Here is a 25,538-nt window from a genome sequence, read left to right as displayed (position 1 = left end):
AAAAAAAAAGGATCAGGGTTAAATCCATGAGAATACTCCAAGTTCCTCGCAGGAACTCTGTGAATATGTTACACTAACTGATATAGACTTTATGATTGGCCGTGTGCAGGGAAGAAGTTGCTCAAGACTTGGACAGTTGGACGGTCTGATAAATCCTCATTGGATGGGCTCTGTAATCACCTCCGCTTACCCTGGTGGTCTCGTGGTGTTTCCTCTTGCATGCGGGGGGGGGCCTGCCATGCCTTTGGTGGGGACGCCAGCCACATGCGTCCTGTCTCTTGCATTGCTGGTTCGCAACGGCGTGAAATTTAAACTATTTAAAGGGACCTTTAACTACAGAGCAAAAAGAAGTGTGAAACTAAAGAATCCCTTGGAAAACTGACACAGGGTTTAAAGAGCGAAGAGTAAAAAGAGCTGATTATTGTAAACAACTGGAGTGCAGAACACACACAAAACTTGGCACAGAGCTGACAATCTGATGGTGCCAACAGCAGGACATTTTCCTGACATGGTTTAACTTAACCTAAAAAGTGAATTTGAATAGGAGCTCACAATCTAAGAGCAATGGCACAGCCTGTTTTGTTATTAGGTGATAGTGGAGGTGGGATATTGCCTTAAGATTTTGGAACATAAAGCTGACAATTATACACACTTGCCAGGAAAGCTTACAGTCTAACAGCTCACTGACAGAGGGGAATATGTTAATAGCTAATACATATTATCCTAAACAGTTATTGGAGTGGAAACAATCTAACAACAGAGATAGAGACAGAGACAAATGTCTGGAGTGCAGAGATCTAAAGGAACATTTTACTTTGAGCATAAACTATAAAAGCAGTAAAAGGCTCAGTTTCTACCCAGATGGCCCCAGACATTGTATTTAAAAAATCCTCCTAAAACTGACCACTGAGCACAGAGCTGACAATCATTGCTTCCCTACACCGAAGTCAGAGGGAGTGTGGAGCTCACATTATAAATGTGCATAAACATCACTTTCCCTGATCAGTTTATGAGATATTGGTTGGTTGGATTTAATCTTTTTTTGAGACAAGGGCACATCTTTGCAGTTGGTCCAATAATTGACCTAAGGGTCAAATAAGCTGATCTTTCTAGAGTAATAGCAAATGTATATTTTTAATTCACTATAGGCTTGAGCACACTGCTAGCAATCTAACAGTAAATGCAGTGTATCATGGAAACTGTAGAAGTAAGTGGATCCCACACATGATAACATAAGAGCACAGGCAGGGAGATATATTGAGCAATATGGAAGCTCTCCAAGATCAGCTGCAATGTCTTGTTGGGGAAGAGACTGCACATTTCTTGGTTTCTCTCAAGCTCCAACCAACGATGGACAGCAGTTCTCCAATAAAAAAAAGTGTTGATCTTTATTTGCTCTGCATTAAAAAGGTCAAAAAGTCCGGTGCCATGCCTATGACAGGAGAGACGTGCATGAAACGCGTCCTTCTCTGCCTGATATTAACTTTGTGTGTATGGAAATGTATGCAGTGTAAATAAGAGGGAGATGTCTGAAATAGATACCAGAAAAGGTAAATTCAAACATGAAGATAAAATGATGGAGACACTGTTTATTGTGTAAAAGGGCAAACTAAAAATCCATTGTACACTCCATAGTTGTACAAATACAGAAGATACAGACAGATGGGGGGCAGATCAGTTCAGGTACATGTTAGAGAGACCACGGAAATGTCCTCTACTCAGATGGCAATGGCAGCAGAACTGGGTGTATTAGAGCTTTCAGTGTAAATATCAGAGCAAATCTAGTGCAGTCTCACGTTATAAGATCAGACTGAGCTCAACCAAAACATTAGCCCATGAAGCCTCCCTTGTAAGAAACCTCCCATTAAACCCAGAGTTAATAGAAGTGTGAGGAACCTGAGAACAGTGGGAAGTAGGAGCAGTGAACGGCCGATGAGAGAAAAAGAAATGAGTTGGAATTAGCAGACCTGGGGAAGAGGGAACAATGTGCAGCAGAAATACAGAACAAGTTAAGAGCTGATTGATGTACAGAACAGGATTTTACTCTTCAACATTTTATTCCTGCTGCAGCCGACCCAACCCTGCTGTGTGTCAGTAGCGCATTGCTGGAATCAGCCAATTAGATCAGGGCAAATCTGTCAGTGTCTCACAGCATGAGTGCGTTGGCTGCAGCAGGAGAAATGAAGTTAGACCGAGGAGCTCACAGATCAACAGTTAAATACAGGTAAACTTGCTGTACGGTGTTAAATAGATAAAGAGCTGTTAGAAAAAAATAATAAAGAAACATACACCCACTACTGAGTGCAGATTAGAAGCAGCAATATGTTGGAATTACAAAAAAAGAAGCATCAGACCAACCTGCTCTACATTGTAAGAGAAATTCCTACAACTCTAACCCTAGACATCAAGTCAAGTCAAGTGGATTTTATTGTCATTTCAGCCACATACAGTAATACAGTAAATAGTAGAAACAAAAGAACGTTCCTCCAGAACCCCTGGTGCTATACATAAGACTACATTTCTCCATATCAAACTTTTCCCAGAGGATTTGGCAATAATGTACTGACCTGGTTTGTTCCTATCAGAATGGCACCGGCTACTGACTGGGAAGTGTTAAACTTGTCTCCTTTTATTTACTAGAGGCGCCAATTTACTCTCTCACTGAGTCTATGGAGAAATCTACTGAGGCCTATTGAGGCTGGAATAATAAGGCCCATAGAGTAAAGCCAATGTCAAATTTAGAATGAAAATAAAACTTTCTATAACTTGATTATACATATAATCCTACAATCATCAGAACCTTAATAACATCCACATACTGAGTGGGTTACTCATTCAACTATAGTTTTTATTTATTATTATTATTTATTTCAATTTTCTATTTTAGAAATATTTACTTTTTCATTAGGTTGTAGTTTTTTTAGTTTTTATATGTAAAAATTTTTTTCACTCACATACTGTAAATTAAAGGGATTCTGTCATGTATTTTATGGTTTCGTTTTTATTTCCAAATTACACTGTTTACATTACAAATAACTAACTCTTGTTGAGTACCGTTCTCATATCTATAAGGATCTGGTTACCTTCCCATTGTTCTGCTTATAGGCTGTTGGGGGGAATGGGGGGGAGGTGATATAACTTGCAGTACAGCAGTAAAGAGTGTCTGAAGTTTATCAGCACAAGTCACATGACTGAGGCACCTGGGAAACTGACAATATGTCTAGCCCCATGTCAGATTTAAAAAATGTAAAGAAATCAGTTTGCTCTTTTAAAAAAATGGATTTCAGTGCAGAATTGTGCTGGAGCAGCACTATTAACTGATGGGTTTGGAAAAAAAAACATGATTTCCCAGTATCCCTTTAATCTCTGAAAATGTAATACAATAGTTGATGCATTTTTTAAGGGGGTGAAGGTGCTGCTGGGAAATGTACCCACTAATGTACCAGTTGTAACAGTTGCTCTGGGACAGATATTAGTAACGCTCCAGTGAGTAAATGCATCACGGGAGAGACCACAAATAATAATTATAGTGTGATTCCCCCAATCGCCTCTATTAATCCTTATTTAAAGAAACACAATATGACTGGACTCCAATGAGAATATAAAATCCTTTATTGTAGATTCTCGGCACAGAGCAAAGCTGAAAGGTTATTTAGCTCAAATATCTTCCCTTTAAACCATTACATGAATAGAATGCACAAGAGTGTCATCATGTCCTAGAAACATCTCAATGTCTCAATCACCTATAGATTGGGTTTTACTTATACTCCATATTATATATATCTAGGGATGGGTGATTTTTTTTGCCTAGTTTCGCCGAAAAAATTACGCCCATAGACTTGTATAGCGGCGTGCGTCAAAAAAAGACGAGCGTCAAAACAATTTCGCCGCGCGACAAAATTTTTTTGACGCCCATAGACTTTAATGGACGTCTGCGACATTTCGACTCAGGCGAATTTTTGGCGAAACGAAACGGGTCAAATTTGCCCATCCTTATATATATCTGCTGGTGCTGCTATCTAATCAATATATCTATTGGGCTTCATGAAATAAGCTAACAGTCTAAAGTGATACAATATTGACAATTTCAAGAACTTTGAAACTGTCTTTGTTTAAAAAATGGACTTGAGCACAGAACTGGCAATCTAACAATCATGGGAACTGTAGACGGAAGTGGGGCAATTACCAATTACCAATTAGAAACCTTTCTCACATCTTTCCTAAGCAGAAGAACATCAGCCTCTTTCTTTCTCCTGACAACTTACTTGACTACTTGCTGGTCCGACTGGTGGGAAACTGACCAGCAGGTGGCGCTGTTGTAACAAAATTCATTCATATTAACAGTACATGTATCCCTTAATATCTTGGAATCAAAACAAAAAAAATTATGAATGTAAATTACAAAAGTGCTTAGAATAGCCCCCTCATCAATTTTACATCCACTTATTTTAAGGGTTAACTTATCCTTTAAGACAAACATTATAACAAAGTGTTAAAAATGTATCAAATTGTGTCTTTCCTTATAAGGGAGCACGTGTACCATATACCTCACATATGTTTATGGTTAACCTCTGACCTTGGCACATTCTGAAGGTTATGCATATTCATTAGTCTGAGCGATATCCAAGGGAGCCAATCATAACATACCACATTAATAGTGATGAGCGGATCTATCCCGTTTAGTACGCCGAAAAATTTGTGAAAAAAAACCCCCAGTCTCTGTTTGTTGATGCTTTTCAGCGATCCGACCGCCCGTAAAGCCATCGTAGGATCCAATAGTTGGGCCCTAGGGCCATGATCGGATCAGCCCGATATTGCCCACCTCAAGGTCGCCAAATGAGCGGATCTCTCTGTGAATGGCCACCTTTAGTCATCAGTTAACTGAGGTTTAAGGTTAGTAAAAATGGGCAGAGCCACCAACAGCCAACCAGATTTTATCAATTGACTTTCAATGGGGAAAATGATCCTGCTTCCATTCTCACAGTTTGCCAACTCTTCACAGTTGGTCCCTGGGGGGCTGCAGTTTTAAGTTTGAAAAAGTGGGTGGAGCAACCAAAAGCCAATCAGATTTCACCTATTGAATTTTATTGATTTAAATTTAAAATTATGCCATTTTGATGCTATTTATGCTAGGCCCCCCAAACTTTGCATCATTAGTCACTGGGATGACAAGGCTTTAAAAAAAGTAGGTGGATCCTCTAACAGCCAATCAAATTTATCTAATTGATTTTAATGGGTAAATTTAAACTGCTGCCATTCTCACAAGGTTAACACTAATGTCCCTAAATGTTCACAGTTGGTCAATGGGGGACACAGATTAAAGGTTAAAAAACTGGGTGGAGCCAACATTTTTTAGCCTCATTGAAAATGAATGGAGCAATGTGATTCTCACTGGTGTGCAACTTTTTAGTGAGTAAAAAGTGGTTTCCTTGGACCACTTTGTTCAAAATGAATTCTTCCCACCCCACAATGAACTGGATTCCCATGACCTGATATAATGACCAATGACTACATCAGGTCTGTGAATGCCATTATGTTTTATTGACAAAATACTGAAAAACAGAATTAGTCAAAAATCTGGTTAACATTTGGTAAAATGTTCTTTTCCTTAGTCCTTCAGGCAGCACATACCTATTGAGTTAAGCCCCGCTCCATTCCTGCAGCACAGGAAAAAGACAACCAATCTAATTAATAGAGAACTTACATATTCCCTTCCTCCCCACCTCCTCAGTTGTGTTCTTTTTCCTGTGCATTTATTGGTAAAGAGAGCTGACCTAGAAGTTTGAAGATCCAGATGCTTAGGTGTCTGAAGGCTACAAAGAGAACTACCAGATTAACCTCTGATCATTGGCTCCCTTGCAGTTCCGTGGCTGCCAGTCTGTTTCTTAAGGCTGCTAAGGTACTTCATGGGGCTACAGAGATTTACTTGTTACAGTTTATCAGGTGGTTCATTTCCTTCTTTCCTTTTTTCCTTCTTCATTTAGATGTCTGAAGGCAAACGAATAAGAAAAGCAAAGCATAATGTCCGCTCCAGCTTTAAGCAAGCTCTTCCTGAGGACTGGAGTGCTTCCATGTGTAGCTCATGTACCAGCCCTACTCCTGATGGCGAAATGCGCGTTAGGGCGAGACACAACTCTTAACCTTTTAATAATTGATTCACCACGGTGAATAGAGATTGCACTCTTTTTAAAAAAACAGGTATCTTTCCTACAACTTCATCTTGAATCTGTTTTCTCTCCAAGAACTGAATGGTCTGCGTTTTTTTAGCGTTAAACAGCCTCTCTCATAAGATAGAAAAAGTTAAACAAACGAGACCGCAGCCCTTCAGTCTCTACCTTCTCCCACTTTGTGGTGCTCATAGGGACCTAGAAAAATTGTAGTTAGAAATCTTGGGAGCAACTCCACCAACTATCTATGTTCTCAATTCCTCACTTATTCTCAAGGAGCAGCTGGGCAAATCTCCAATTGAGAAGCACTAATTTAATTTAACTCAACTCAATTAATTTTTTAAAAAAATATTATCAGCACTGGTCACTTTTTTTATTCATTACCTTAATTACTATGATAAATATGAACTGAGAGTTTCTTAATAATCACTGCAGCACAGGCACTTATAATTTTAACTGGTCAATCATAATTCATTAACCAAATTATATAATACTAAGAATTTGTATAACTTAATTGTCATTGGATTTTATAATAGAATTATTAATTGATAAAAAATACACAGAGCCAGTGTAGTGTCAATCAATATTTTAATTGGTTGTATTAATTCAAGCACAAGCACTTTATATTTATTGTCACAAGGTGTGAATTTCATATATAGGTGTTAACTGATTGGTGAATGAACCAAGTGGAAAAGGTTGGTTATTAAGCTAATTGATACATTGTCTATAGAAGTGAGGGTTAAATCTAACCATTGAAGGCAATTTACAGACACAAACAAGGTTCTTTGTCTTTTCTCTTCTCTTGTTTTAAACAATTCAATTTTATCCTTGTGTGTACTGTAGTTTAAGGAGACACTTTAATAAAGAAAGTTAGTGAAACTCTTTTATTACTACTCCTGATAAATCTGAAGAATTTATATTACAGTTTAAAGATGAGTTGGAAAAGTCTTTTGAAATTTTCAAAAAGGCTAAATCTCTGCCTGATAAGACTTTATCTCTTGAGTCTGAGTGAGATTTGGAAGTGGGGGAATTACCTTCCTCTTCGGAATATTCCTCATCATCTTCAATAAAACAAAAGGAAGAAGTTTTCTTATTTCCTGTTGAAAAAATGCCAAGATTACTCAAGGAGGTCAGAAAAGTAGTATGTCTATAGTCTACTAGTCAAAAGAGTACAGACAAGACAGAAAAAAAACAGTTTTGTTTTCCTATTCATGAATCTCTTAAACAGTTTTTCCTGGTGGAGTGGAAAAATCTGAGGGAAAAAACAGAGGTGAGTAAAAGATTCAAGCAAATGTTTCCCTTTGAGTCTGCAGATGTAGCGGAGTGGGAAGATCCACCAAGAGTGGATACTTCAGTGGCCAGGCTACCCTAACGGACAACTATTTCAGTAGAGGAATCAGCCTTGAAGGATGCCCTGGATAAAAGAAAAGAGTGTGCCCTGCGAAGATCTCATGTGGCAGGAGCTAATGTCTGTAAACCTTCCTTGGCAGCCATTTCAGTATCAAGATCCATAAAATATTGGTTAAATGCTTTAGAGGAAGACACTGATGCGGGTACTGCAAGAGATGATCTGTTGGGTATGATGTATCCAATTAAATTAGCTACTGATTTCCTAAGTGATGTGGCAGTAGAGTCTTTTAAACTGGGGGCCAGAACCATGTTGCTGTCAACATCTGGAAGAAGAGCATTGAGGCTGAAAGCTTGGTCTGTGGACTTAGCATCCAAAAATAAGCTCATATCCATGCCGTTTGAGTCAAGTAGGTTGTTTGGTTCAGATTTAGACAAGTTGAGTCTGGCGACTGTAAAAAGGGAAGCCTAAGGTTTAAAGAAAACCTTTTTTTCATCCCTTTACAAGACCAAATTCACCACAGGCTCGTTCAATTCCATATACACTTCTAAGGAGGCAAATCAGAAGAAGGACACAAATAAGAAAAAAAATCTCCTGATTTCTGATTCCAGAAGTCAAAAGGAAGTCGTGGAAGACTGACTTTCTTTCAACACATTTGACAACAACTGCTGATGTATGGGTGTTGAATGTGATAAGAGAAGGTTACTTTATAATCTTTCAGAGAACTTAAGTTCAGAGGTTTTGTTGAAACAATTTGCGAATTTTGGAGGCAGTTTTGCGAATTTATGAATCACGGGAATTCACCGCAAATTCATGCCTGGCGAATAAATTCGCCCATCACTAGCTACGAGCAATGCTAAGAAGACAGCGGGAGCTTAGGGAGATTAATGCGTTGCTAAGAGATTGGTGTAGGGAGGAGGGTTTTTGGAGAACTGGGCTGATTTCTCAGTCGGCTACAGGCTCGTTGCTAGGGATTGGAGCACCTCAATGATGATGGGGCAGCTGTTTTAGGGTAGAAGATGGCTAGATGGCTGGAGGAGATTTTAAACTAGGGGGGAGGGTTCAGTAAAAGATTCAGTGGTAGACAGGTTAGATGAGATAGTGGGCAAAGGAAGGGAAAGTGGGGGATGATATTTGGTTGGGGGTACTGTTAAGGATAGGAAGGACCACATATCATTTGTTCAATATGGTACCAGTATTAAATGTATGTTTACAAATGCAACGAGTCTGACTGGTAAAATGGGAGAGCTGGAGGTGCTGGAGGGAAAATATGAATATATTTGATTGGTGTGGTCGAAACATGGCTGAATGAATTGCATGGCTGGGCTGTTAATATCAGTGGCTATACTTTGTTTCAGAGGGACAGAGGCAATAGAAAAGGAGGAGGGGTATGTCTGTTTGTTAGACAGGAGTTAAAAGCTTATATAAAGGAGGAGGTTATGTTAGAAAATGAGGGGGCAGAAGTTCTTCACCAATTGTAAAGAGTCCAGCAAATTAATTGTAGGATTCGCTATAGACCCCCTAATGTAAGTGAAGAGGAGGAGGCGAAGCTCCTGATGCAAATAGAAAAGGCTGCTAGTTTGGGTAAAGTAATGATAATGGGGGATATTAATTACCCAGATATTGACTGGAGCAACAGTACTGCCAGATCAGTTAATGGGAACAATTTTAAACTGTCACATGACAATTTTATGGCACAGGTTGTTGAGGAGCCTACCAGAAAAAATGCTATTCTGGATCTAGTGATCTCTAATGAGCCAGAACTTATAGCAAATGTGCAAGTCATTTAACCCCTGGGTAATAGTGACCATAATGTTATATAATTTAATGTCTGGTGCAAAAAAACAAATAAACACTGGGGCAACAAAAACCATGAATTTCAGAAAAGCTAATTTTAGTGCCTTGAGGGCTGCCCTTCAGAGCATTGATTGGGGCATTAAGTTTTCAACTACAGAACAGAAATGGTTGCCATATAAAATGTTTTTAAATCATTACTGTTCGCAATTTATTTCCTTAAGGAATAAATGTAGAATCTCTAAGAATCACCCTATGTGGCTTAATATAGAAGGAAAGAAGTTAATAGGAAAGAAGAGAAAGGCATTTAAAAACTACAAGTCTGTGGGGCAGAAGCTGCATTTAATGAATATAAACACTGTAATAAATGTTGTAAATCAGCAATCCGGAAGGCAAAGAAAGGAAATGAGAAGAGTGCATTGCGGCAGAGGCTAAGACTAACCCCAAAAAGTTTTTTAAATATATTAATAGTAAAAAGATGCAGGTTCTGAGTGCTGCTCCTTTCTTCAGTGTATACAATAGAGTATCCCTGAAATCCCAGGCTCAGTTCATAGCTGCACTAATGGCTCAATTAAATCTAGTCAGTGGCTGACTCAGGATATGATCCATAAAGCTTTAATACAAATTCATGTAAACAAGGCTCCAGGGCCTGATGACATACACCCCCGGGTTCTAAGAGAGCTGAGTTCAGTTTTAGACCAGCCACTATTTCCGATTTTCTCAGATTCACTTACATCTGGTATGGTGCCTATGGATTGGAGAAAAGCTGATGTTATTCCAATATTTAAAAAGGGATTACGATCTCAGCCTGGCAATTATAGGCCAGTAAGTCTGACATCTGTGGTGGGCAAATTATTTGAAGGCTTTTTCAGAAATTTGTCCTAGTGAATGTCATTATGAGCAGCAATCAGCATGGCTTTATGAAGGATAGGTCATGTCAGACTAATTTGATTGCTTTTTATGATGAGGTAAGTAAGATGCTGGACAGTGGGGGCGCAGTAGATCTATTTGGATTTTGCCAAAGTGTTTAATACTGTGCCCCACAAATGACTGCTTTCTAAACTAAGGTCTGTTGGGCTTAATGAAGTCGTTTGCACATGGATAGGAAACTGGCTACAGGATCGGGTACAGAGGGTGGTTGTTAATGGGACATTCTCTACTTGGAGTAAGGTTCTTAGTGGGGTCCCTCAGGGCTCGGTATTGGGGCCACTTTTATTTAACTTGTTAATTAATGATTTAGGGGAGGGTGTTGTAAGTAATGTATCAGTGTTTGCAGAGGACACAAAACTATCAGCCCAATTAATTCCATCCAGGATGTGGCACTTGCAACAGGATCTTGACAAACTGGCAATCTGGGCAGCTAAGTGGCAAATGAAGCTTCCGCAGAGACCAGATCTGCTAATACAGGGGCAAGTGGAATCTGGCAGCATGGAATTTGATAAAGAGATTTTGACAGACCTTGGTCTTTCTCAAAGTGTAATTAAAACTCTGCTTCATTCGCGAAAACAATCTACATCCAAAATTTATAATAAAATTTGGAAGGTGTTTGTTCAGTGGTGTACAGACAAAAACATTCAGTACAAAGACTGTCCGTTGTCTGATATACTGCAATTCATACAAGATGGGGTTGAAAAGGGGCTTAAACCAGCCACTTTAAATGTTAATTTGTCAGCTCTCTCTGCCATTTTGCCTAGAGATTTGTCTGCGGATCCCTTAATAAGACACTTCATAAGAGCTATAAGCAGATTGAGACCATCAATGAAACAGAGGAACGGCTGAATAAATTGGATATTAACAGATGCCTACAGATTTATATTGAGAGAACTAAAGATTTCAGGAAGTCGGAACATCTGATTGTAACCTTTTCAGGGAAATCAAAAGGAAATAAAGCTGCAAAGTCTGCCATTTTGTCTTGGGTGAGAGGTGCAATATCCTTGGCATATACCTCCTCTGGTAAAGATCTTCCTACTCAATTAAAGGCACATTCAACTGGAGCAGTAGCAACGTCTTGGGCTAAGTAGACATCCTTTAATATAGAGGAAATTTGTAAGGTGTCCACATGGAGTAACGTCTCTACTTTTGCAAGATTTTACCGATTAGACAAAGCAGCCTTAAATGATGTAGCCATTGGTAGCCGAGTTTTGGAGGCAGTCCTAAAAGATTCCTAAATCTCCATCCCTTAAGTCTAGCTTGCTATATCCCATTAGGTATGTGCTGCCTGAAGGACTAAGAATGTGTAAGGGAATGTGTAAGTTCTCTCTTATTTAGATTGGTTGTCTTTTTCCTGTGCTGCAGGAATGGAGCGGGGCTTAACCCATTAGGCATGTGCTGCTTTTCGAACTAAAGAAAAAGGAAATTTCGGTAAGTATAAATTCTTTTTTTATTGTATAATATTTTAAGGGCATTTTTCATATCTGCACTTTTCAAGCTGTAAATCATTGGGTTGATAAAATGAGTCACTACTGTGTATAGAAGAGAAATAAGTTTTCTAATGGTCTGTGACTGGTTTCTTGTGGGAACTCCATACATACCAATGAAAGTCCCATAAAATATGGAGACCACAGTTAAGTGGGAGCTGTGTCTCCCAGTATTGGACACTATCTTTAGGATTTCATGGGCAAAACAGATATAGGATACAATGATGAGCATGAATGGGATAAGTAACACAGGGACAGAAAATGTTATTACCAATATCTGTACCAAGAAAGTGTCTGAGCAGGAAAGTTCCAGAAGAGGAAAGTAATCACAGAAGAAATGGTTGATGGTATTTCGGTTGCAGAACTCTTGTGTAGCTGCATTAACTGCACAAACAAACGTAAAGCTAAGGGAAATCCCCCATGACATGACAATTAATTTAACACAGAATTTGTGGTTCATTATTGAAGAATAACACAGAGGATTACAGATGGCCAGATATCTGTCATAGGACATCACAGTGAGAAGGAAACACTGTAAAGATTCAGTGGTAGGAAAGAAATAAAATTGTGCAATACAACTAATAAGGGATATTTTAGCTCTAGAGATGTCGCGAACTGTTCGCCGGCGAACTTGTTCGCGCGAACATCGGGTGTTCGCGCTCGCCGGAAGTTCGCGAACGTCGCGCGACGTTCGCCATTTTGGGTTCGCCATTGTTGGCGCTTTTTTTTGCCCTCTCACCCCAGACCAGCAGGTACATGGCAGCCAATCAGGAAGCTCTCCCCTGGACCACTCCCCTTCCCTATAAAAACCGAAGCCCTGCAGCGTTTTTTCACTCTGCCTGTGTGTGCTGAAGAGATAGTGTAGGGAGAGAGCTGCTGCCTGTTAGTGATTTCAGGGACAGTTGAAAGTTTGCTGGCTAGTAATCATTTTGATACTGCTCTGTTATTGGAGGGACAGAAGTCTGCAGGGGTTTGAGGGACATTTAAGCTTAGGTAGCTTTGCTGGCTAGTAATCTACCTTCTACTGCAGTGCTCTGTATGTAGCTGCAGTGGGCAGCTGTCCTGCTTCTGATCTCATCTGCTGACTGCTGCAATAACAGTAGTCCTTGTAAGGACTGCTTTTATTTATTTTTTTGTTGTTTTACTACTACTACTACTACTACTATAAGAGCCCAGTGCTATTAGTCTAGCAGTGTTGGGGAGTGGGACTGGTGTGCTAATCTGCTGCTCCTAGTAGTTCAGCAGCACCAACTTTAATTTTTTTTTTTAATATTCATTTTTTTTTTATTTTACTTTTTTTTATTTTACTACCGCTGTAGTAGTGTATAAGTTGACCTTTTAGGCATTATTTGCCCTGTAGGCATTATTTGCACACTGTTTTCTTCAACCCGCCATCTAGCTGTGTGACCTTGTTCACATTCTGTCTAAATATCCATAATATTACCGTCTCCAGAAAAAACACCGGAGTGACTTTTTTCAAGCAGCCATAATATATTTTACGTAATCCGTATCCACCGCTGTAGTAGTGTATACGTTGACCTTGTAGGCATTATTTGCACACTGTTTTCTTCAACCCGCCATCTAGCTGTGTGAGCTTGTTCACATTTTGTCTAAATATTGATAATATTATCGTCTCTAGAAAAACCACTTGAGTTACTTTTTTTCAAGCAGCATTCATATATTTTACGTAATCCGTATCCACCGCTGTAGTAGTGTATACGTTGACCTTGTAGGCATTATTTGCACACTGTTTTCTTCAACCCGCCATCTAGCTGTGTGAGCTTGTTCACATTTTGTCTAAATATTGATAATATTATCGTCTCTAGAAAAACCACTTGAGTTACTTTTTTTCAAGCAGCATTCATATATTTTACGTAATCCGTATCCACCGCTGTAGTAGTGTATACGTTGACCTTGTAGGCATTATTTGCACACTGTTTTCTTCAACCCGCCATCTAGCTGTGTGTATTATCGTTTCCAGAAAAACCAACTGAGTTTTTGTTGTTGTTGTTGTTTTTTTAAAAATAATGCCAGGCAAAGGCAGGCCGCCACGCAGAGGCCGTGCTAGGGGCCGTGCTGCTATGCAATCCTGTGGCCCTAGCAAATTGCCCAGTTTTAAAAGCCAATGACCCTGAACTCCCAAAATGCTGAAGAGGTAGTTGACTGGCTTACACAGCACACCCCATCCTCTACCGTTTCTAACTTTACCAAAACATCCTCCTCATCCTCCACTGCTATGGCCACCCCACGTAACACTTCCTCCACCACCGGTGCCCCTTCTTCACTGGGGTCAGAGGAGTTATTTTCCCATGAGTTTCTTGAACTGAGTAATGCGCAACCATTATTGCCAGAAGAAGATGAAGGAGATGAGGACCTTACACCAGATTTAATTCTGGCAGAGAACACGATAGAGATGGACATAATGAGTGATGAGGAGGAGGTCCCCGCTGCTGCTTCCTTCTGTGATGTGTCAGAAGAAATTGATGCATCTGAGGAGAATGATGATGAGGAGATTGATGTTTTGTGGGTGCCTAGTAGAAGAGAGCAAGAGGAGGGTAGTTCAGATGGAGAGACGGAGAGTCAGAGAGGCAGTAGGAGAATAAGACTTAGAAGAAGCAGGGAGGACAGCCCGCAGGGATCAGTAGGGCAACAACATGTATCGGCACCTGTGTTCAGCCGGCCAACGCACCCGCCATTGCCGCCAATGCCGCCAACTTCTACTGTTACCGCCAGATCGCACACTTCCAAAAAGTCAGCAGTGTGGGATTTTTTTAATGTGTGTGCCTCTGACAAAAGCATTGTAATTTGCAATGAGTGCAGTCAGAAACTGAGCCTTGGTAAGCCCAACAGCCACATAGGTACAACTTCTATGCGAAGGCACATGAGCGGCAAGCACAAAGCACTTTGGGAGCAACACCTCAAAGGCAACAGGCAAACTAAAAGCCACACTCCTTCTGGTCCAGCATCTTACTGCTCTACCTCTGCTCTCCTTGACCCGTCTGAACCACCCTCCACTCCGCCTTCCACCTTGACCACCTGTTCCCATTCCCAGTCATCTGCCACCAGCCAAGTTTCTGTGAAGGCCATTTTTGAGCGTAAGAAGCCAATGTCTGACTGTCACCCCCTTGCCCGGCGTCTGACAGCTGGCTTGTCTGCACTCTTAGCCCGCCAGCTTTTACCATACCAGCTGGTGGACTCTGAGGCCTTCCGCAAATTTGTAGCAATTGGGACACCGCAGTGGAAGGTACCCAGCCGCAATTTTTTTCTAAAAAGGGAATACCACACCTGTACCAACATGTGCAGAGCCAAGTTACCGCATCTCTGTCACTTAGTGTTGGGCCAAAGGTCCATATGACTACTGACGCATGGTCCTCCAAGCATGGTCAGGGCAGGTATGTCACCTACACTGCCCACTGGGTGAACTTGGTAATGGCTGGGAAGCAGGGAATGGGTAGCTCAACAACAACAGTGGAGTTGGTGTCACCGCCACGGATTGCACGCGGTTCTGCCACCACCTCTACTCCTGCATCGCTCTCTACCTCGTCTTCTTCTTCTTCTTACTCTGCTGCTGGGTCCTCCTTCTCCTCCTCCACACCTGTGCACCCCCAGCTCCCCCTAGGCTATTCGACGTGCCAGGTACGCCGTTGTCACGCTGTCTTGGGGATGACGTGCCTGGAAAGCAAAAACCATACCGGATCTGTACTCCTGTCATCTCTGCAGTCACAGGCCGATCGGTGGCTGACCCCACACCAACTGCAGATCGGAAAAGTGGTGTGTGACAATGGAAGCAATCTGTTGGCAGCGTTGAGACTAGGCAATTTAACACATGTGCCCTGCATGGCACATGTGTTAAATTTAATAGTCCAACGTTTTGTCTCCAAGTACCCAGGATTCCAGGACGTTCTCACCCAGTCCAGAAAGGTGTCGGCCCATTTCAGACGTTCCTACACAGCCATGGCACGCCTTGCTGACATTCAGCAGCGCTACAACATGCCAGTCAGGCGTTTGATTTCTGACAGCCAGACTCGCTGGAATTCAACGCTCCTTATGTTGGAACGTCTGCTGCAACAACAAAGGGCCGTCAACGAGTACCTTTTTGAACTGGGTGGTAGGACTGGATCTGCACAGCTGGGGATTTTTTTCCCCCGTTACTGGGTGCTTATGCGCGATGCCTGCAGGCTCATGCGACCTTTTGAAGAGGTGACAAATATGGTCAGTTGCACCGAAGGCACCATCAGCGACCTAATACCCTTCGCTTTCTTCCTGGAGCGTGCCGTGCGACGAGTGACAGATGAGGCTGTAGACCAGCGTGACGAGGAGCTGGAAGCGCACGATTTCTGGTCGGAATCACCAGAACGAACCCAGGCACCTGCTGCAACGCAGGGAGAGGTGCCAGAAGTGGAGTCAGAGGAGGAAGGTGGCTTTGTGGAGGAGGAGGAGGAGGACCAACAGGAGCAGGCTTCCCAGGGGGCTAGTGGTGACCTTTTGGGGACCCCTGGTCTTGTACGTGGCTGGGGGGAGGAGACCGTGGATGATGCAGTCCTTGATAATGAGGAAGCGGAGATGGATAGCTCTGCATCCAACCTTGTGAGAATGGGGTCTTTCATGCTGTCATGCCTGTTGAAGGACCCCCGTATCAAGAGGCTTAAGGAGAAGGACCTGTACTGGGTCGCAACGCTACTAGACCCTCGGTACAAGCATAAAGTGTCAGAAATGTTACCAACATACCACAAGTCCGAAAAGATGCGGCATTTACAAACCAGCCTGCAAAACATGTTGTACAATGCTTTTAAGGGTGATGTCACTTCAGGAACTCATCAACATTCCAGGGGCAGAGGTGCCAGTAATCCTGCCACGAGCACACCTGCAAGGACAAAGCCCTTTGGCCAGTCTGTAACGTCAGACATGCAAATGTTTTTCTGTCCAAGGCAGCGCCACAACCCTTCTGGATCCACCCTCAAAGAACGCCTCGACCGGCAGGTAGCGGACTACCTGGCATTAACTGCAGATATCGACACTCTGAGGAGCGATGAACCCCTGGACTACTGGGTGCGCAGGCTTGATCTGTGGCCAGAGCTGTCACAATTTGCCATGAACCTCTTGTCTTGCCCAGCCTCAAGTGTGCTCTCAGAAAGGACCTTCAGTGCAGCAGGAGGGATTGTAACTGAGAAGAGAACTCGCCTAGGTCACAAAAGTGTCGATTACCTGACCTTTATTAAAATGAATGAGGGGTGGATCTCGGAGGGTTACTGCACGCCGGAAGACTTGTTCTGACTTCTATGCAGCTGTCCTTCTCTTCAAGCCTCATGACTCCACACACAGCTGTCCTTTAGCGTCCTCCTCCTCCCTCCGCCACCGTTACAAACTAGGGTGCAAACCCTACTGGTTTAATTTTTTCTGGCCTCTGTGCTTCAGTGGCTGCAACCAAAAAAACTGGGCAAACAATGTCTACAAGGTCAACGTATGGCAAAAAATGACTATTTTCAGCATTTATATGGCATATTTTTTCTGGCAACTGTGCTTCAGTGGCTGCGTCCAAAAAAATGCATATTTTCTGCATTTATATGGCATAATTTTTCTGGCCTCTGTGCTTCAGTGGCTGCAACCAAAAAAATGCATATTTTCAGCATTTATATGGCATAATTTTTCTGGCCTCTGTGCTTCAGTGGCTGCAACCAAAAAAATTTATATTTTCAGCATTTATATGGCATAATTTTTCTGGCAACTGTGCTTCAGTGGCTGCGACCAAAAAAATGCATATTTTCAGCATTTATATGGCATAATTTTTCTGGCCTCTGTGCTTCAGTGGCTGCAACCAAAAAAATTTATATTTTCAGCATTTATATGGCATAATTTTTCTGGCAACTGTGCTTCAGTGGCTGCGACCAAAAAAATGCATATTTTCTGCATTTATATGGCATAATTTTTCTGGCCTCTGTGCTTCAGTGGCTGCAACCAAAAAAATTTATATTTTCAGCATTTATATGGCATAATTTTTCTGGCCTCTGTGCTTCAGTGGCTGCAACCAAAAAAATGCATATTTTCAGCATTTATATGGCATAATTTTTCTGGCAACTGTGCTTCAGTGGCTGCGACCAAAAAAATGACTATTTTCAGCATTTATATGGCATATTTTTTCTGGCCTCTGTGCTTCAGTGGCTGCGGCCAAAAAAACTGGGCAAACAATGCCTACAAGGTCAACGACGTTGACCTTGTAGGCATTGTTTGCCCAGTTTTTTTGGCCGCAGCCACTGAAGCACAGAGGCCAGAAAAAATATGCCATATAAATGCTGAAAATAGTCATTTTTTGCCATACGTTGACTCAACGTATATGGCAAAAAATGACTATTTTCAGCATTTATATGGCATATTTTTTCTGGCAACTGTGCTTCAGTGGCTGCGACCAAAAAAACTGGGCAAACAATGCCTACAAGGTCAACGTATGGCAAAAAATGACTATTTTCAGCATTTATATGGCATATTTTTTCTGGCAACTGTGCTTCAGTGGCTGCAACCAAAAAAACTGGGCAAACAATGTCTACAAGGTCAACGTATGGCGAAAAATGACTATTTTCAGCATTTATATGGCATATTTTTTATGGCAACTGTGCTTCAGTGGCTGCGTCCAAAAAAACTGGGCAAACAATGCCTACAAGGTCAACGTATGGCAGTTGTTTAAAGAGAACAGTAGATTACTAGCCAGCAAAGCTACCTAAGCTAAAATGTCCCTCAAATCCCTGCAGACTTCTGTCCCTCCAATACAGAGCAGTATCAAGCAGATTACTAGCCAGCAAACTTACTATCATCTGTCCCTGAAATCACTAACAGCTCTCCCCCTACACTATCTCTTCCAAGCACACACAGGCAGATTTTTCAGATACATTTTTGCCCTTGATCCCCCTCTGGCATGCCACTGTCCAGGTCGTTGCACCCTTTAAACAACTTTAAAATCATTTTTCTGGCCAGAAATGTCTTTTCTAGATGTTAAAGTTCGCCTTCCCATTGAAGTCTATGGGGTTCGCGAACCGTTCGCGAACCGCTCGCGTTTTTGCGCAAGTTCGCGAATATGTTCGCGAACTTTTTTTCCGACGTTCGCTACATCCCTATTTAGCTCCTTCATTTATTACAGTTCTGAGCAGGATGGGCACAATAACCATGGACTCCAGGAGATCAGATAAGGAGAGTTGTTGGAGAAAGAAGAACATGGGAGACTGAAGATCATGGCTAACTGTTACCAATACTATGACAAGGGCATTTTCATAGATGGTCAATATGTGAATCAAAAGAATCAAAGAAAAAAACAGGATCTTGAAATGGTTGAGATGCTGAAATCCCAAAAGGAAAATCTCTGAGACCATTGATTGATTGTTCATTTGCATTGCCTAGGAAAGAAAAAGTAAAATGTAATTTTCAGAATTCCAGTTAAGAGTAATGATAATGATTTGCTTAAAATCTTATACTTTTTGATCATTAATCTTTTGTACTTCCTCACTGTAGTATTTTTCTTCACTATAATAATTCTATTAATTATGAACAATAAATTGTTATTATTAGTTTTCAACATTCCTTGCTCTGAATTTACATTAATCTTAACATAGATCAGTTAAAAGGGAAGTTTGAAATAACAAAGTATATTAGAGACCAGGAGGGCCCATACTTTACTAATGCGGGGTCTACTTTTAGTGATTTTGTCCCATTATGAGCAGGGGCGATCCTGGACCCTCAACCACCTGAGGCAGCTTGCTGTTACTGCTGACCCTCCCCATGCACTCAACTTTTTGAGCCAAAGGGGGTCTAGGGGGTTCCCCAAGGGCAACGTTGAGGGCCAGGACCTTAGTGCAGAGAGCATAATGGCGCTTTCTATGATAGAATAGCTGAATTTCTGGCTATTAGAGTACCAAGAGCAGCATTTTTGCCACCCCTGGTACCTAGTGGGGCGCAGCCACCCATGATTATGATTTACATTCATAAAAGCATTGTTATCATTTTGTTCCATGCAAAATATTACTTATATATTGATTTATAAGAAAATTTGTTGTTAAATTAAAACATCTATTCCTTATGTAACCTTAATCTAATAAATATCTGATTGAAACAGTTATTTCTTGACTTGAGATCTACTTATCCCCAGCTAGAGATCTACTGATCGATTCCGATCTACCTCTTGCACACCCCTGTCATAGAGCTACGACAAACACCTTTTTAATTAGTCTGTGTTATTGATTATTAATAGTGATGGGCGAATGTAATCCATTTTGCTTTGCAGAAATGCATTGAATTTATGAGCAACAACATTTTTAATCTGCAACAAATCTGTTTTGACTCGTGACAATAGTTTTCACCCATTGGAGTCTATGGACGTAATTTTTGAGGTGAAACTTGGCCAAAAATTTTGCTCATCACCAATTATTAACCTTACTATTCTGCCTTTTACCAATATTTAAATGAATATGTTATGTCAATGCCAGGGTTACAACCAATGCTAAAATCTGTTGCTTTGTGAGACTTCAGGTACATTCTGTTGTTATTGCTGATCATTCTTTCCTATTCATTCAGTTCATTTGTCAGAGTGCAAGTCCTCTGCAAATCCCAACAAAACCTGCAAATCCTCATGTAGGAAATGACTTCAAGGCAACCTCATCTGATTTTCTAGTTGCAACAAAAATGACTAGAATAGAGGAGAGGGTGGAATTGTTACCTACAAAATGAAAAGGCATCCAGAAAGGACATAAAATACATCTTTTCATCATTCTTCTTCCTACCTCCTACCTAACGTATTTTCTTTTAGTTTTAGAATAAAACCAAAAAGTATTGGTTTAATGAACATGTTTTAGTGTTTAACTAAACAGATTTTATGTTAATTATGGGGTATCTACTAACATTTTAATTTTTCTAATTTTTAAACAGAAATAAACTCAACAAAACTTAAATACATAAATGCGGCATGTTTATTAATAATTTGACTAAAAAAAATTGGATAGAAACAAAACCTGTTAATTCAAACTGTGCGACTTTTTGAATTTTGAAACTCGAATTTGACTCCCAAAAACGAAATGAAACACAAAGTTGCACCATTGCTTTAATGAACACGTTTTAGTGTTTAAAGAAACAGATTTTATGTTATTTAACTTATTTATTTTATAGTCATTGGTAGATAATGCCAATCAATGCATAGTTTTCAATGACTTTGGATTTTTTCTTATGATATCCAGTAACGTAAAACCAAGCTAAAAAGAATCACCAAACAGGACACATAATCTTGTAATGTTACACTGACCTGATCTGTAACTACTGGAATGGCCCCCAGAATGCTCTATCCAGTACAAGTATCAAAGAGATCTCCTTTTATTAAGTAGCAGATCTAAAAGCCTACAATTATTTAGTAGTTCTGCTGCTGCTAGAAGGGAACCACTCAAGTTAGAACTAGAAGAGACTCTACAAAACTGTAAAAAAATGGTTCTTTTATGCACCAAGTAATAAAGCAGAGACATCACCAGCAAGAGACCTAAACCAAGCAGACAAAATCAAGACATAGCAGAATATTTACAGACATATCAATAGGAATGATATCACATAATTCCTAGAGAAAAAGGAGACAGAAACCAAACAAGATCTTACTCTACATCCAATGAAAAGATGCCCCAGAGAGCCATTAAGAACTTGTTACCCTCTTTGAACACCTAATGTATGTGCTTTTAAAAATCTACTACTCTAACCTGCCCCCTTTTATAAAACCCTCAAGGAAGAACTGAAGGGACATCTGAATCCATTAAATCATTTTGTCTTAATCCCCCAATCCTCTATGATTATGCCCAAGGCACATGTTTCAGTATTATTAAAGCCAGGAAACAAAATTCAAATGGATGAATTTTCCCTGGGGCTACTGATATCCTGGACATTGCAGATATTATACATTATTCACATCATTCACATCATAATTTAGAAGAGCAATTTATTGTAGTCTTTTTAGACTATTTTACACTTTACGCATAAGAACTCAGCAGGGCATCATTAACAAATTGAGCTGTTTTAGCAAAATGCAGGAAAAAGTAAACACAGGAAAAAAAATACTCATAGCGATGTCCGGTCCACAATAACAAATCTATATGATCCATTAGGATTGTGTGAACTTAGACCTCATTTTGTTAGCAATTCACCATTTTGGGCTTCTGCCAAACCTCCAAATCCTTTGTGAAACATGCAGCCGAATGCTGAATCTGAATCCTAATTTGCATATTCAAATTATTGGAGGGAAAAATAGAAGTGTATGTATAGCACACTGTTAAAATGTTCTTTACTTCCTTGGTTTGTGATGAAAAGTCACTTGATTTTAAGGATTCCGATTCGGTTTAGCCAGTCACAAGGATTTGCCCAAATTCTGCTGAAAAAGGAGGAATCCTGGTCAAATACCAAAATGAATCCTGGATTTGATGCATCCCTAAATTTTGTAGCCCATGCTGTGGAGGAATCACACCAGATTGTATTCTCTTGCCCATTGTACCATTGTTGGTAAACTAATGAACTTTAATATGTCCTAAACTATTTAAACAGCTACCAGCACCTCAAGGAAACCCAAGGACCATTAGAATTCACAGGGCCCCATACAAACAAAATTTCCACTTACCCACCCCAGCACCACAGTAAAAAGCTAATCCTAGAAGTGCAACGCGGCCAGGCCCCCCCTTTAAACTTGAAATCCATCAGGCCTGGCACAACTGTCCTCCCTGTGCCCCTTGATGGTGGCATCGGGGACACCCCTGCCATATAGTCTCTTGTCAACATAAAAGTTTTATATTGCTGTTATGTACCTACATGTATCTATATGTTTATATGATCTGTTGTTTATTGCAAAATCATTTTTCACATTCATTGTATCTTCATCATAGATTTCAGTTTCACCTCTAATCTCCCAGCAATTCTATAAAATTCTCCTCTCTTTTATTTGAGTGTGAAAATGTTTCTCTGCATGTCAAACCTCACACTACACCAGGGTAACACGCAGTGATGACAGAACAGAAATATTTCCAAATATAAGGGAATATGTTTTGTTAAAATCACTTTCTTCTGAATTATACAGAGTCTGTAGAAACTTAATAAAAAATCAAAACAGTAAGGGGTTATTTATCAAAATCCAAAATGTTCTCACTATTTTGTGATCAAATCCACCCTGACCTGTTCCCCATATTTATCAATAAATTTTCATGAATATTAGATAAAGACTAGATAAAATTGTAAAAAAAAAAACAGAATCGTGCGATTTTTTCAGATTTGTCCCAATAAATTGCAACTTTTTCAGATTTGATGCCACCACAGAATCTTTGGATTATTGATCGAGATATCTTCAAACCGTCAACAGGAAATCTGCCATTGACTTTTACATGAACTTGGCAGGTCTGAGTTACTTTTTTATTCTGACTTTTAACACCATCGGATTTTAATAAATATCAAAGAATTTAAGGGTTTTTAAAAGTGAGAACTGAAAAAATCTGACTTTAAATAACCCCCTAAATATTGTCTTGGTGCTATATAAATAAAGGGGGAAAAATAAAAAATATAAGAAAAACCTAAAATTGATTATGAAAGAATCTGGGTTAGTTCATGAGAATACTGGAAAATTTGCAAAATAATGTAACACTAACTGATATGGACTTTATTATTGGCCGTGTGAAGGGAAGAAGTTCAAGACAAGTTCAAGAGAGTTCCTGGTATGAAAGCTTTGCTTGAGAATTCCAGGCAACAGAGAACAATAAAGGACCATTAGGAACCATCAAAGGGACACAGTGTTCAAAATATTTAGTGGAAAGCGGAAGAAAAAGTACCGGTAGGTCTGTTCCCCTTTATAGACTTCATAGACTTCCAACATAAATTCTTTAAGGCTTGGTTTGCAAAGGGACATGTTTTCCACTCTGAATCTGACTCTTTCACATACAACAATTCAATATCTTCTCAGGTCTAGGACCTGGTTCTATAATGATGCCTAAATAAATCTGGGCACACATGACTTGTTTAGGAAGGTGACCTATTGGGCATATTTTTGCCTCTTTTTGGTGACACAAGAATAAAGAATGAAAAAATCCTGCCAATAAAAATTTACAATAGATGGCCACAATCAGAATTTTTTTTTCTTTTATCTTATTGTCAAAATGATAGAATTTTGAAAAACTCACAGAAAGTTGGTAATTGAATAACAATGGTTTCTCCCCAAATAGGGGGCAGATTTATCAAGGGTCGAATTTTGAAGTGAAAAATTCGACCATCAAATAGAATCTTCCGACATTCGAAGTCGGAGGATTTTATTCATCGTATGATCGTATTCTGATCGTATTCCGATCGTACTCCAATTGTACTTCGAAATCATATGAATCAAATGATTTTATCGTACGATCATGCAATTTTCCTTCGAAACCCAAAAACTTAGAAATATGCTCTGGAAGGTCCCCATAGGCTAACATAGCACTTCGGCAGGTTTAAGTTGGCGAAGTATTGAAGTCGAAGTTTTTTTAAAGAGACAGTACTTTGATTATCGAATGGTTGAATAGTCGAATGATTTTTACTTCGAATCAAAGTCAAAGTAAATTCAAAGTCGTAGTATCCTATTCGATGGTCGAAGTATCCAAAAAATTACTTCTAATTTCGAATTTTTTTACTTCGAAAATTCACTCGAATTCACTTCGACCCTGAACAATTTTTGGTAAAACTACTCAGGTGCAAATGGGAAAAAATGTACCAGCTGATACCCCCATGCTGATAAGTAATAATTTTATTTTAATTCAAATGAAAAAAAAAAATATTTAATGAATGAACGAGAAAGAGTCAAACAATAATACTTATAATTTTTAAAATGAATATATATTTTTTAGATAAAATTGATATGCTCATTTATAAAGAGATAATAATTTAGGGGAGTCATTTTTCAACTTTTGAATTAGAATTAGAGGGGTATATTTAGATAAAGCTCACAAATTTGAGTTAAAGCTTCAAAAACTCAAATTTCAGAGATTCATTACGTGCAAAACAAGCAAAAATTTCAATTTTAAAAGAAGTCAGTGGGAGTTGCTGTAGACAAAATTGAAGAGATATATTTTTTTAATTTGAGTGTTTAAAATGTTTTTGAGTTGATAAATTTACAAATTTGATGTTTTTTTACATTTGGATATTTTAATAAAAACAATTATTATTATTATTACTATTATCATCATTTCTTTATTTAATACAAGTGGCCATCATTTTGGGTTCCAGTTAATGGTTACAAATCTGCAATGTCCATTCATTGGTATAATAGAAACTCTAGGAGTAATGGGAAGAATGAGTGACAGTAGAAAGCTCTGGGTGATTCCCTCACTGGGACTCACATTAATGAGAGTTTAGAGACACAATAAAGGGAAAATAATAACAAGTCTATTGGAGCTGATGAAATCTGAATTGTTTGTTTCCAAACACATTTTATTGATAGATTTAATAAGTGTAATAAAAACAATAGTAACACAAACTAAGGGACACTAGAGATTTCAGTAGAGAGGAATAATCCTGAGGGAAAATTTCCAAAAGGATTTTCAAATGCTCACAGCAAAATTAAGAATTTTTACAATTGCTCTTCATCCAGTAAATGTTGTATTGTGCCTTCATACAAGAACATTGATTAACATGACACTATAATATATATATTATATACATTTTGCAAAGTTATTAAAAATAACAAGAAAGTTATAGTTGCTAAGTGTTAAAGGTACAATTACATTTATCATAAAATAAAAATAAAAATGTTAGAAATATATTGTTACATAGCTACAGTCAAACCCTTTGTTCCAAGTG

This window comes from Xenopus laevis, chromosome 3S, assembly GCF_017654675.1.
Source record: "Xenopus laevis strain J_2021 chromosome 3S, Xenopus_laevis_v10.1, whole genome shotgun sequence".
Taxonomy (NCBI): domain Eukaryota; kingdom Metazoa; phylum Chordata; class Amphibia; order Anura; family Pipidae; genus Xenopus; species Xenopus laevis.
Note: the sequence above shows the minus strand (reverse complement) of the source record.